Below are 13,112 nucleotides of genomic sequence, written 5' to 3'. Positions count from 1 at the left end.
CATTTCTGGATGTTTTCTTTACGGTGGGCTCCAGCTAAAGTGCTTCAGGCTGCTCCGCATTGCCAAGGGAGAAATAAGCTCGAGGAACAAGACTCACAAAAACCACCCCGTTGAGCAGGGACCCGCTAAAGGTAGACCATAACAAACGCTGGGGAGGGGAACGTGTCCCAGACCTCATTCTTAACTCTTATTTAGGGCCTTTTCTCTCAGCCCCACAAACATCAGACCCTCTGCTGTGCCTGGACCTCAGCTCCGTGTCCCGACGGACGCGGCCGTGCCCAGTGCGCATCCACGGATCCCTCGGCATCAGCAAGAGGAGAAATTTCATTTCTCCCCTGCCAAGACTCGAGGATGTGTTTATTTATTATGGATTAAATATTTGGAGCTGAACAAGAACCTCAGAGAGAAGAGGTGGGTCTGCTTCCTCGGATTTTTTTTTTTTCCACCCCCTCACTCTCTTTATAACAATTTGGATTTTTTTAAAGTGAAATATTTGCTTTATGGAAAATTACCCTCTCTGGCTCTGGGCTCAGCTAGTGGCTGACAATTAACAACTCTCAAGCGAAAATCACATGAGGAAATAAAATGGAGAAATATCTGGACACGTCTGGACACGTCTGGACACTGCCTGAACACGTCTAAAATGTCAGGGTGAGGAAAGGACCGAGCTTTGCCACCATGGCAGGCAAGAAAAGGACCAAAAAAAATTAAAAAAGGGTATTTTCCTCAGGTATTTTAAAGTGAGGTGCCAAAACATCAGGTAGCCTGTGTTGCCACAATTTATGGGGAACTAGAAGCACATTTGGGATGTTTTAACTACACCCACACCTTCAGATTCCTGCTTGGGGCTTCCAGTTGTGTTTGCATCGCAGATAATTTGCACCGAAATCCCCAAGGTCTTTTCCCTCACCACAAGCCATTAAACTTCTCCACTCCTATCCACATAGGCAAATTTTGTGTCTTCTGTGGAACCAGCTTTCATGTTTTACTAATGCGCTTTCAGCTGAGGTATAATGAATGTTGTTTTCCTGTCAGGAGGAGGTGTTACACCAAGCTGCCATCGGTGTGGTAGCTTTATCTCTACCACGTGCATAATTAAGACAACTATTTCGCTGCTTTTTTTTTTGTTTCAGAAACGTAATAATGTCGTTATAGTTTTTATATACATCAATAGTACATCAAAAAAACAACAACCCTTCCTTGAACAGACTTTGGGAGTCCTCACCAGGGGATGGTTAATTCAGCAAGTTGTATAGGATTGTGGTTACGCATGCTTTTTAGTCCTTGGCCTGAATTAGCCTAAAAACAAAGATACATTGAAAGCAGTGTCTCAAATAAAAGATTAACTCAGGTTTTTGTTTCTTTAGGGTACGTAATCATAGTAATTTTGCTCGACTCAAAATTAATATTGCTTTTTAATAGCGCATAGATGTATGCTGTTCTTTCATTTTGCCTTCTGTGGTTTTCCTTTTTCTTTTCTGAAGTCTGGTATGCTTTGTGGTTTATTCATGAACTGCACAGAAAGAAGTTCACAAGAAAAAAAAATGTTTTGGAATATATACTTAATGGAATGGCAAGAAACAGAGAGCAATTACACTTACGCGATATAACGTGCATTTTTACAGGCCACTAACATGCAACTTCATGCATCTCTAGTTTATGTAAGTAAAGAAAATTAAATATTACCCTGCCCAATGCAATTGGCACAGTTAAGGCTAGATGTCAATAATTTCGATTTAAAAATACATGCCTGTGTCGGTTTAAAAAGAAATTTTAGGGCAAATTTGCATGGGGTTTATAGGATGTGGCAGGAACTTCAACATCTTGGGGTTTCCTATTCATGATAAAGGAAAACTTTGGAAATGTGGTGTGTGGAAAACATTGCAGATGTGGTGCGTGGAAAGCTTTGGAAATCTGGAGTGTGTAAAACTTTGGAAATTTGGTGTGTGTAAAGCTTTGGAGATCTGGAGGGTGAAAAAATTTAGAAATTTGGTGTGTGGAAAACATTGGAGATTTGGCGTGTGGAAAACTGGAAATTTGGGGTGTGGAAAACTTTGGAGATGTGTGTGGAAAACACTGGAGATCTGGTGTATGTAAAACTTTGGAAATTTGGTGTGTGGAAAACTCTGGAAATTTGGTGTGTGTAAAACTGGAGATCTGGTGTGTGGAAAACATTGCAGATGAGGTGTGTGGAAAACATTGGAGATTTGGTGGGTAGAAAACCGGAAATCTGGAGTGTGGAAGGCTCTGGAAACTTGGTGTGTGTAAAACTTTGGAATTTGGTGTGTGGAAACATTGGAGATTTGGTGTGTGGAAAACTGGAAATCTGGAGTGTGGAAGGCTCTGGAAACTTGGTGTGTGTAAAACTGGAATTTGGTGTGTGTAAAACTGGAATTTGGTGCGTGGAAAACATTGCAGATGCGGTTTGTGGAAAACATTGCAGATTTGGTGTGTAGAAAACTGGAAATCTGGTGTGTAAAATTTTGGAATTTGGTGTGCGGAAAACTTTGGATATCTGGAGTATAGAAAACACTGGAAATCTGGAGTGTTTGCAGTATACCGGGCAGGGAAGGGACTGTGCCCCAGCACTTGTGTTTGGGTGACCGAGGGTCGCTTGCCATGGCAGGCAGCAGGGCACAACCCTCCCTCCCGGGGGACACCCCATGGCACCGCGGCTTGTCTGAGGAAAACACCCGGAGCCACGGCCGGGCCTGGCGGCCGCCTCCTTCCACCCCCGTCCGGCTCCCCGCCGGCCCGAGGAGGCGAAAATGGCCGCTACACCTGCTCCAACCCCCCCCCCCCCCCCCTTCCCGCCTCCGCCATCTCCCTCAGGTGGCAGCGCCCCTGCGGGGCCGAGGGGCCGCCCCGTGGGCCGCCATCGCGTCTCCCTAGCAACATCCCCCCCCACCACCATTTTTTTGGGGGGAAACACGAGCTCACGCCCCCCTATACATATTCATGAGGCCGGTGGCGAGGAGGGGGGCGTGGAGGGGGCGGAAGCGGAAGCGGGAGCGGGGTTCCGAGGAGCCCGGTATAAAGCGGCCGCCGGTGCCCGCTCGTATCGCCGTGAGGGAGCTGAGCTCTTCCTCCTCCTTCTCCTCTTCTTCCTCCTTCTCCTCCTTCCCCCCCCCACCCTCCCCGCCGCGGGCACCTCCCCCGCCGCACGGAGCTGGTCCCGGGTGCAGGGGGGAGAGCAGGGGGCAGGTAAGGGGGTTTGTGGGGCGGGGGGTATTTTTTGTGAGGGAGGATGAGGGGTTTTTTGAGGGGAATGGTGGGCTGGGGGGTGAGGGAGGGGGGTGAGGAGGGGTTGGGGGGATTGGGGTGAGGGATGTGTGGGGTCGTGAGATGGAAGAAGGTGGGGTAAGGCAGATACGGGGCTGCGAAGGCGAGGAAGGGTTGGGGGGGTTTGGGGTGAGGGGTGCGTATAGCTCTGGAGGGGAAAAAAGTGGGATGAGGGGATAAGGGACCAGGAGGGGATGAGGTGATGGTGTAGGGCTGTGAGGGGGAATGTGGAGGTGAGGAAGGGTTGGGGGGGTTGGGGTGAGGGATGTGTGGGGTTGTGAAACGGAAGAAGGTGGGATGAGGTAGATACGGGGCTGTTAATGTGCAGAAAGGTTGGGGGATTTGGGGTGAGGAACGTGTAGGGCTGTAGAGGGGAAGAAGACGGGGTGAGAGGTTAGGATGAGGTGGGTATGGCACTGGGAGGGGTTGGGGTGATGGACGTGTAGGGCAGTGAGGGGAAGATGTGGGACTGTGAAGGTGAGGAAGGGTTGGGGGGATTTGGGGTGAGGGACGTGTGGGGTTGTGAAGGGGAAGAAGGTGGGGTAAGGCAGATACGGGACCACAAAGGTGAGGAAAGTCTAGAGGGATTTGGGGTGGGGGACCTGTGGGGTTGTGGAGGGGAAGATGGTAGGGATGAGGGGGATATAGGACCAGGAGGTGTCGCAGTGATGGAGATGTAGGGCTGTGAGGGGAGATGTGGGGGGTGAGGAAGGGGGGGAGATTTGGGGTGGGAGTGCTGTGAAAGGGAAGAAGGTGGGATAAGGCAGATATGGGGCTGTTAATGTGCAGAAAGGTTGTGGGATTTGGGGTGAGGAACGTGTAGGGCTGTAGAGGGGAAGAAGATGGGGTGAGAGATTAGGATGAGGTGGGCATGGTACTGGGAGTGTTGGGGTGATGGAGAGATAGGGGGTGAGGGGAGATATGGAACTGCGAAGGTGAGGAAGGATTTTGGGAGGGATTTGGGGTAGTGGAGATAAGTGGGGTTGTGAAATGGAAGAAGGTGGGATAAGGCAGATAATGGGACCACGAAGGTGAGGAAGGGCTGGGAGATCTGGGGTGAGGGACCTGTGGGGCTGTGAAAGTGGGGTGAAGGGTTGGGGAGCTGTGAGGTGAGGATTTGGGGTGAGGGACATAGGAGACCATGAAGGCGAAGAACAGCTGGGGAAGTCTTGGGGGAGTGGAGATGTGGGGCTGGGAAGGTAAGGAAACTGGGAGAAAGGTGTGCAAGTGGTTATAGGGGAAGGTGGAGAAGCTTTGGGGTGAAGGAGGTGCTGTGGGAGTGAGGAGCTAGGGGGTGAAGGGGATGGGGAGCTTTTCAGTGGGGGAGGTGAGAGGCTGCAGAGGGAGGAGAAGGGTGAGAAAATGGGGCAGGGAGTGAGGTGAGGGGGCTGTGGAGTTGGAGGAGGGATGAGCCCCACGGTAACGGGCTGGGGGAGCTGTGGGGCTGCCGGAGCCAGATGGGGTGAAATTCTTGGAGATGATGGGGTGGGTGGTAGGATGAGGAAGGTGGGGTTGGAGAGGCTCAATTGGGGTGCCTAGGGTAGAGCAACGAGTCCTGCTGAGGTGAGGACGGGACGAAAAGAGGTGGCCGTGGGATTCTGCTGGGAGACAAGGGACCAAAGATGGAAATCAGCTTAGCCTTTCGGGCTATTAAACTTGACTAGTCTGCCATTGGAATAATTCCATGTTTAATCTGTAAGCTGATCTCGGCATGCACCACCAAACAGTGAGGGCTAACCTAGGCTGCTGTGGTGACTGGAGAGTCCTGGGGGGAAGGAAGAAGAAATTACTTTGCACTTAACTCGTAAATCTCCACCGAAAGCTGCAGTTTTCCTCGAGATCGTTATCGGTGATTTGCAGCTCCGAGCTGCCCTCGTTCTGCACCTGCTAGCTGTGCTAAAATTGGGTTTGACCTTGAAAAATACCCTCCCTTTGGGGCGGTTTTCCACCGTGGTGGGTCCTGTAAAGGCTGGCATCCTTTAGTTTGTGCGTAGGGCAGGAAGAGACCCAGCCAGGGCTCCGACTGGATGCAGCGGGTGAGTCAATGTGGCTGGAGCTTGGCTCCCGCAGCTAATTGCGAGTGGGAAGGGCGAGAAGAGACACTGCAGGGTGGTGGAGGTTGGACGGAGGAGGTGATTTTGCTCAGAAGGGTGGTGTGTTACTAGATGCACAGAGGGATAACCGTGGTGTTTGGGGGATTCATGGGAAGAAATCTCTCTGTTACAGTGTGTTTCTTTCTTGCTCTGTAAGAGCTGCTCCAATACGATCTGCGTCATGTTCTGCTGCCTCGGATCAGGCAGTGCTACTGAAATATTTAAGGGAATACGGCTTGAGCTGGCACTTGAGCTCAAAGAGTTGGTGGATACTCGCTGTTTCCCTGTAGGACTCGAGCTTTTCTGTAAATATCTGGCAGGCGTGCTTGATGATGTGATCGCTCTGACACTTCTGCTGCTTAAATGCTGAACCTGCGTAGCTCGTGCCTGCTTTTCCACCCCCCATACCAGGATTGTAAAAGATAAGGTTTTCCTCATTTGGTTTGTTTAATGATTATACTGGATTGATGAAATGTTCAGCAGGCCTAAGTGCTCCTTTCCTAAAGAAGGAAGAGCAGTTTCGGGTGACAGATTAAGGTATTTAGTTGACACTCTGGCTATAAATGCTTCCAGAAGTACCTTTTCACCTTAGGCTTGGAAAGGTAATGCTGTCATAAGCTGCTCAAACTGCATCCAGGTCTGTCTGAGGTGCTCTTGGACATCACTACGAGCTCCTCTCTGTCAAAGGCAGTGGCTTGGAAGTGAGAGCTTCACTCCTGTATGTACAAAATTGGGCATTTAAGGGAGTTACCACAACAAAATAACTCCATTTCCGTGATGTAGAGGATGGGATCGGTGAACGTATGTTTTGGGCTAGCTCCTTGTGATGTTGGAGGCCAGCTCATGAGTTGGCTCGTGCCTCACTGGGTGAGGAAACGATAGCAGGTCTTATGCTTAATTCTGTACAACCGAGGCATTTTCAGTAAAACTGAAAGCGTGTGTTCCTATAGATAACGCTCTTGTGTAACGTGCTGACTCCCAAAAAGCAGCAGGTTCCTGCAGGAGTGGGTTTTTCAGGGGAGTGAGCAGCGTCTGCTGCTGTGGTCTCGTTTGGGTGCTGGGGGGGCTCCTCACAGTCGAAAGCAAAACTCAGAGCTGAGATGTTCTGAGCAGTTCAGTTTCTGTACCCTTAACACCTACATCCTCCCTTGCCAGCTGAAAGCAGTGCAGCGTATCCTGTAGATATCCTTTATTAGTGGCGCTTAGACTTAGCTGTTGAACTTCCTGCTTCTGTGTCACGTTATGACAAAATTCGTAAGTTGAAGCAACTGCCTTTCTTCTAGGACGGGCTCCGAGGAGCTTAGAGGCTGAATTTGGACCCGTCTCGCGAGTCTGTGACCTCAGAGGTTAATTACCTTTAAACTCACTCCGGTCTTGGCTTCAGTGACAGCTAAAAAGTAAGGCCTTGGTAATTTAATATGGCTCTGCTTGTCTGCTGAGGCTGGAATGTGTGGACTCCGCCGCTATCCCTGTATGAACTTGTTTTTCAGCGGGCCGTTCCTAAAAGCTGGGAGAATAGGAACGTTGGGCAGTGTTTCCTTAGCGAAACTGCAGCTGAGTATCGAAAAAGCCTTGATGTCAAAACGTTCGGTTGGCAACGCAGCTTAGGAAACATGTTTGTGCCTAGGTGGGAGCTGCTGGCAGCCGACCTAGCTGCCGTGAAGTGAGCAGAGCCGTGGACAGAACTGCTTCCAACACTGCTGTGCTTCCAGCAGACGCTAATTTAAGTCATAAACAGTTCCTACGCTGATTTTTTGTCTAGCTCCGTCTTCAAATCCTGCCGTCGTTCTCAGTGGGACGCGTCGTGGCTTCAAGCTTCAATTCCTGGAGCCGCTAGCCGGCTGCTTGCGCGTACTGCTGGCACCTCTGCTTCCGCGCTGGGTGAAATCCTGCACGTCTCCCACCATGCGAAGCAGCGGCTGGCGGCTCTTTCGGGGCTTAGCTAGCGGTCTGGTGCCGCTAACAGCAGCCCACCCCGAAACACTTGCGCTGAATGATCAAGCAGCTTGTGTTGGGCAAGAGCGCGCTCGCAGGGGTGTCATCGCGTTTCAGATTTAAAAAGGGGAAAAAAAAAAGCTTCGCTTGTGGTTCGGGCTGACTTTAACCAGATGGTTGGTGTAAAAGCCTGCGGAAAAGAGGCAGAGCTACTTGAATTGAAGCGGGGCTCGCCGGCTGGTCTGCCAGGAGAGCCGCTGTGGATGCAGCAAGGCTGCTGGGTGATGGGGAGGGGGGAGTGTTAGCGGCTAGCAGAGTAACTGAGGGCATGAAAAACTGCTGCGCTGCTTTTGGGTCTCAAAGGGTCGCTCCCGTGACCTTCACCTGTGTGGTTTGCGAAGCCCCAGGCTGTGCCCTGCTTCTGCTATAGGCAGAAGAGTCAACAGAGCACCTTTTGGTGGTGGTATAGCCTCCTGCGCTCCTCTTTCCACTAGAGAAGGCTTAAACTGATAATTTCTTCTGCCAGGACTCCCAGTCCCTCGGTGTGCAGCGTTCTGCCAGCCTCACGAGACAGCTTTCATTCAGCAGCGGTGAACTTGGCCGCAGCGAGTGCGGTGGCTGTCACTTGGCTGAATTTACCAGCGCTGAGCAGATATTAGCGCTCGAAACAATACTCTGCTTCAGCAGCGTTGCTCCTACCGAGTAACCGTCTTAATCAATGAACCTCCTAGCAGGGAACTCGTACGTCACACAGAAACACAAAATGCGAGCGGTTCTGGCAACTCCAGCTGCCAAAAAGCTGAAGCGGAACATCTGCAGCCAGCACGAGGGACCCCACGTGTGGGGCTGGGGCTTCGTTTTGGGAACTCGCCCTCCAGATGGGCTGCCCCGGCCAGCCCAGGAAGGGAGCTGGAAGCAGGCGCTGGAGCTGGGGAGGTGCGTGCTGTGAGCTGAGGACTTCACGTGCTCGCAGTAAGCTACTGCTGGTCAGATGACCGCTTTACAGGCAGCAGCTTATCAGCTGCCCACACATCTTGCATTTGGGTCGCAGCCCTGCTCACGGCGTGTGCAGTAACCGCCCAAAACTTCGGCTGGTGCAGGATATTCCGTCCTCCAGCTGGGACTGAGCGGCTCTTGAACCCTCAAGCTCAACAGTTAGTGGTATCCTCAATGAAGGGGTTATTCTGTTATGCTCCTGTATCGTGGTCCTCTCCTCTGGGGGTGTGGGGAATAAAATACTCTGCATTGAAAAGAGCTGAGTTCGTCCTATCCAATCTCAGCTTAAAAGTTGCATCAAGTTAAAAGCTGAATTTTGGGCGTCACAGCAATCCCTTGAGAGATTTTGTGCCCTGGCATGCAGTGGCTTAGCCAAAGCCCCCTCGTGTTGGTGTTCCCAAGGGCTGGGAGGTCATTTAGAGCATAGCTGGCATTTGTTGTTGTAACAGCTCGGGATAAGCAGCCAGGTTTTCTCATCGAACTAGTTCTTGGCCGGGACGCCAGGCTATCGTTTGGTAATAATTTGGTTTGGCGTGGGAGCCGCTGCTGACCTCGGGCTCGCTCTCCTGGCGTGTGCTCTGCTCGAGCACAAACCTCGAGGTGGGGGTGACGGGAAGCTTGTCTCAACACAGTAATAAAACTTAAAAAATGCAGTTCAAGCTGGGGGAGACTCGCTTTCCAGCACTTCCATCGTGTGCACTGTTAATATTGAACCGTCCCCTTCAGCTGGCTTGATGCTGTGAGGTGTGACTGTCTCCCTTGTGTGAGGACTGACAAATCTGGGGCTCCCCAGCTGTGGGAAGAGACCTTCCAAAACCAAAATTCAGGTATTTGTTGCTACTCGGGTAGCAAGGCATGGAAAGACAGGAGGCAAACAGCTCTTCTTGGCCCTAAAGAACAAACCGAAGGCGCTTTTAAAAATCTTAGCGGTGTGTAAACAGCAAGAGGAAAGCGTCGCCCCCGAATTGTTTTGATAAAGTGTCTCTGAAGTGGTGTTCTGGGCTCGCAAGGCTGGTGATCTTAGAGCAGAGAGCCCAGTTCCTCATCTTGTTTTAAATGAGAGCTCTGATGTTTTCCTAACTGAAATTGAAACCAGCGTTATGCTGACCCTGCATATTTTCAGTCCTCCGCTGGCTGGCCCGCGCTGCTTCTGCATGCAGCATACTTCATTTATTTTGGAGGCTCGAAAACAAGCCGTTATCGCCCTTCAGTGCCAGATAAATAAATGATCTCAGTGGGGGCCGATCCCGCAGCTCTCTTCGGACAAAAACACGTCATGCTTAGCTCCTGCCTCCTGGCCTTGGGGATGCGATCGCTCTTCCTGGACGGCGGCCAGGGAGTGGTGCCTTACCCCGGGGAGCGGGGACTGCAGCGCCGTCAGATTTCTGTGCCACTTAATTTCCGAGCATCGCTTGCATGCGGCGAGCGATCTGCTAGAATACGCTTTATCTGTCCGCTGTTTAACCCGCAGCTTGCCTGTCAGTCAGCGGGGCCTAGAAATGAGTTGACGAGACGAGCGAAGTCTCAGTGCTGGCTTTCTGCTTCCAGGTAATGAGACAGGGATTTATTTTATTTTCTTTTAGTGGGGCGGGAGAAGGCGTGCGTGCAGGGTAAAAATACTTCTCCCCTTTTACGAGGGGAATATCTGAGCAAGGACGCTGGCCTGTGCAGCCTGGCCCTGGGCGCTCCCCGGGGAGTGATTTGGCAGTGTGAACTGTTGCTCCTCGGAGCAGTGTGGCCGGCCAGCTAATTCCCAGGAGCTCAAAAAATAACCCAAAACAAATGCACGGCTAGCTTTAACGCTGACACATCTCGCACGCATGTCCTGCTCGCCGTCTGAAATGTAGCTGGGTGAACTGACACTTGATGTAGGCTTGTTCTTGTGTTTTCTTGGCTCTTGTTCTGCTTCTAACGAACGTGTAGAGAGGGAGAAGGGTTACGCTTCTTGGTGCGGGAGTTACCCTGGTTGTTTCCAGCATCGTGGCACTTGCATGGCTCAGGCTGCCGTTCGCATTGGTCATCACAGCTTAAGTCAAAGCACTTCACTTCTTCAGTGAGCTGAGAAAAAGAAGGGCCTGACGGTGATCTGCACCCTTCGTGCTCCTACAGATATTGCGGGTAGCTGCTGGAGAAATGGCGTTCCCAGGCTGCTTGGGGTGGGAAGGGACCTCTGGGGCCATCTGCTCCAGCCCCTGCTCCAGCAGGGTGCCCAGGACCACATCCTGGTGGCTTTTGAATTTCCTCCAAGAAGGAGACCCCACAACCCCTCTGGACAACCTGTGCCAGTGCTCAGCCACCTATGAAGTACCCTTACCCTGCTCAGCACCTTGCTGGCTCACGTTCAGCGTGGTGCCCACCAGGACCCCAGGTCCCCTCCTGCAGAGCTAATTCCCAGCTGGGTGGCCCCAGCACGTCCTGGGGTTGTTCCCCCCTCGGTGCAGGACTTCACGCTTCTCCTTGTTGGACTTTGAGGCTCTCGTGAGCCTGCCTCTCCAGCCTTGAGGTCCCTCTAGAAACCCACTGAACCAGATGAGCTGTTTGCGTGACAATTTGGGATGCCTTTTGACCCTATAGTACTAGCAGGATCTCGTCTTCTTTGTAAGCATATGGGCTGGAGTGGAGCACTAGATAAAAGCTGTGGCCTTTGCTGTGTTCTCCAGTAGCCCCTGGATAAGCTGTGCAATAAAAAGGTTTGGGTTCCCATCCAGTAATTACTATGCCTGCACCTTCCACAGACGCCCAATGCCTGTTCATTTAGCAAACTTGGAAAAAAAAAATACCTTTTTTTAATTGCAAACCGCTGGAACTCAGGTTCATCAGTCCACAATCTCTTGGTTCATTCCAGCAGCCCAACGCTGCACAGCATTTCCTGGAGCTGCGCTTAGCAGCTTTCTTTTCCTCATTAACTAGGCTCCTAAATTAACACCCTCTAAAGAAATCAGCCCCAGTTCTGTGTTAGGGCTGGTTACTGAATAACTGATTGTAATTAATGCCGAGATTTATCACTGGGACAATAATAGCCACACTGTTCCCTGAACTTCAGGCTCTTTCAGAAGCTTTTGGTCAACAGGCTCCTTGTCTGGGCGGCTCTGGAAGGAGCCTGTGTAGGTATTTCTGAGTATCTGATGGGATCCGTCACTGAGCTGACAACGAACTGCCTCGATTGTGGATCGTAACCTCGTTCTGCCTGCTAGGATTTTAACAGCTGATGCGTCCCTGACGGCCTGCACGGATCTCTCAAGTTGTAGAGGCTTTCCCTCTGACAGCTCCAGGCTGGTAAGTGGCCCTTGGTCAAACATCTGAGAAAGCTTTTAAGTCCCTCTGTGGCAATTACTGGGCTGAGACTTAACACCCAGCATAGCTTACGGAAGGCAAATTCTTCCAGTGAGCGGGGAATGAGGCTTTAGCGTTACATGGAGAGACCGAGTAACGTGGTGTTCCTGCGAAATGGGGTGAGGAAGCTGCTGCAGTTCTGCGTTAACCATTTGCAGTACAGCTTAATCTAGGGGGGAAAAATAATTCTGAACTAAAGATAAGTGATCTAGGGGGGCGCTCGTCATAGCTCCCTAGCCTTTAATCCTCAGGGTGGAGTCTGACATCGATGTGTTTACGTCCTTCGGCGCGGCGCGATGTGCTGCCTGCCCGCAGGTTCAAGGAGCGTGGTCAGGGTGGAAGTATGGGCAGATGAAAGCCACACCGTTGTTTATCTCCAGTGGCAGCCTGCAGTTCATTAATATTGCATCCACCCCTAACTTGGAAAACGAGAGGAAGCCTGCCAGTGGCAAATATTAAATGAAAGCCAGTTCTTTATTTTTTTGCTTCAGTGGCTGCCCAGCATCCTTTCTAATTCCTTACCTGGTGGTTATGCAAGGGCCATTAAAGTGCTTCGTGTTCTTGCTCCCCATTGATGCAGGGATTAAATAACTTCCCTTATTATAACTTTCTGGGTAATTGCAACATCTTTTCAAATAAGAATGCTGGCCGATTCTTGACTTTGAGTGAATTAAGTTTTTTTAAAACCTAGATTGAGAACAAACCAAGAAGCCAAGGCTGGAAACTTCTTGACCCCACCCTATCTGATAAAGCAAGCAAGAGCCCAAAACTTTTCTTCATCAACTTGTTAGCATCACAGGACAAATTATAGCTCTGTAAGGTGCTAGCAACTAAGACTAAAGCTGTTTAAATCGTTTTTGCATCTACAAAGATTTAAGCCTGATGTTGCCACCCTTTCAACCCCCCAGGAAAGAGTGGGGAGTTGAAAAGAGAAGGCTTTCAGACCAGTGAATAAATCTCTAATTATACATATATTTGAGCGTGTAGTTTGTTAGATATTCATTCCTAATCTTTCTGACAAGGTTAGACACAGAAGGGAGCTGCTGACTGTGCAGGGGAAGCCTGGCACTCTTCGGATCTGTTACACGAAGAGTTTTGCTCGCGGTGTGTGTGTGGGGAGGATGCGCTCAGAGTGACAGACAAGTGTCACCGTTAGCGATCTAACGGGATGCGAAGCACGGCTGTGGGGCTGCCAACACTTCTGAAATCAGCTGAATCCCACCAAATGGTAGGCGCAGCTGCTGCTAATGGCAGGGAGCTGCTGCAGTCTGGTGTTTTGCACCACAAAAAACTTCAAGAACTGAGAGCCCTGGGTAGGGCTAACCAGCAAGCGGGAAGTATTTGCCCAGGGGTTTGGGATTTTCAGAGCTGCGTTTCTCTTCCATGTGGCCGGAGTGAATAACCTGGTGCTTATCCTGAATAACCTGGGACTTATCCTGGCAGCTGCTTCATGTGCAAGGCCCTCCGCTCAGC

At 50.9% G+C, this 13,112-nt stretch overlaps 1 protein-coding gene across 7 annotated transcripts in view; it reads left to right on the top strand.

Annotated features, from left to right (window-relative positions):
- SLC45A4 (solute carrier family 45 member 4) overlaps positions 1–13,112 on the top strand; it is an 82,061-nt gene that overhangs the window by 18,773 nt on the left and 50,176 nt on the right. For 2 of the 7 annotated variants that reach the window (XM_080582119.1, XM_080582120.1), the window contains exon 1: positions 2,954–3,204. The exons of 1 other annotated variant lie outside the window; for it this stretch is intronic. The gene's annotated coding sequence lies outside the window, so the exon portion shown is untranslated. Of the gene's footprint in view, positions 1–2,953; positions 3,205–5,265; positions 5,319–9,771; positions 9,855–11,349; positions 11,583–13,112 lie in introns of those variants that run through there. 4 more of the 7 variants (XM_080582116.1, XM_080582114.1, XM_080582117.1 and 1 more) reach the window with 4 other exon arrangements.

This window comes from Anser brachyrhynchus, assembly GCF_964034855.1.
Source record: "Anser brachyrhynchus genome assembly, chromosome: 2".
Lineage (NCBI taxonomy): Eukaryota > Metazoa > Chordata > Aves > Anseriformes > Anatidae > Anser > Anser brachyrhynchus.
This window is presented reverse-complemented; position numbering and strand designations above follow the sequence as displayed.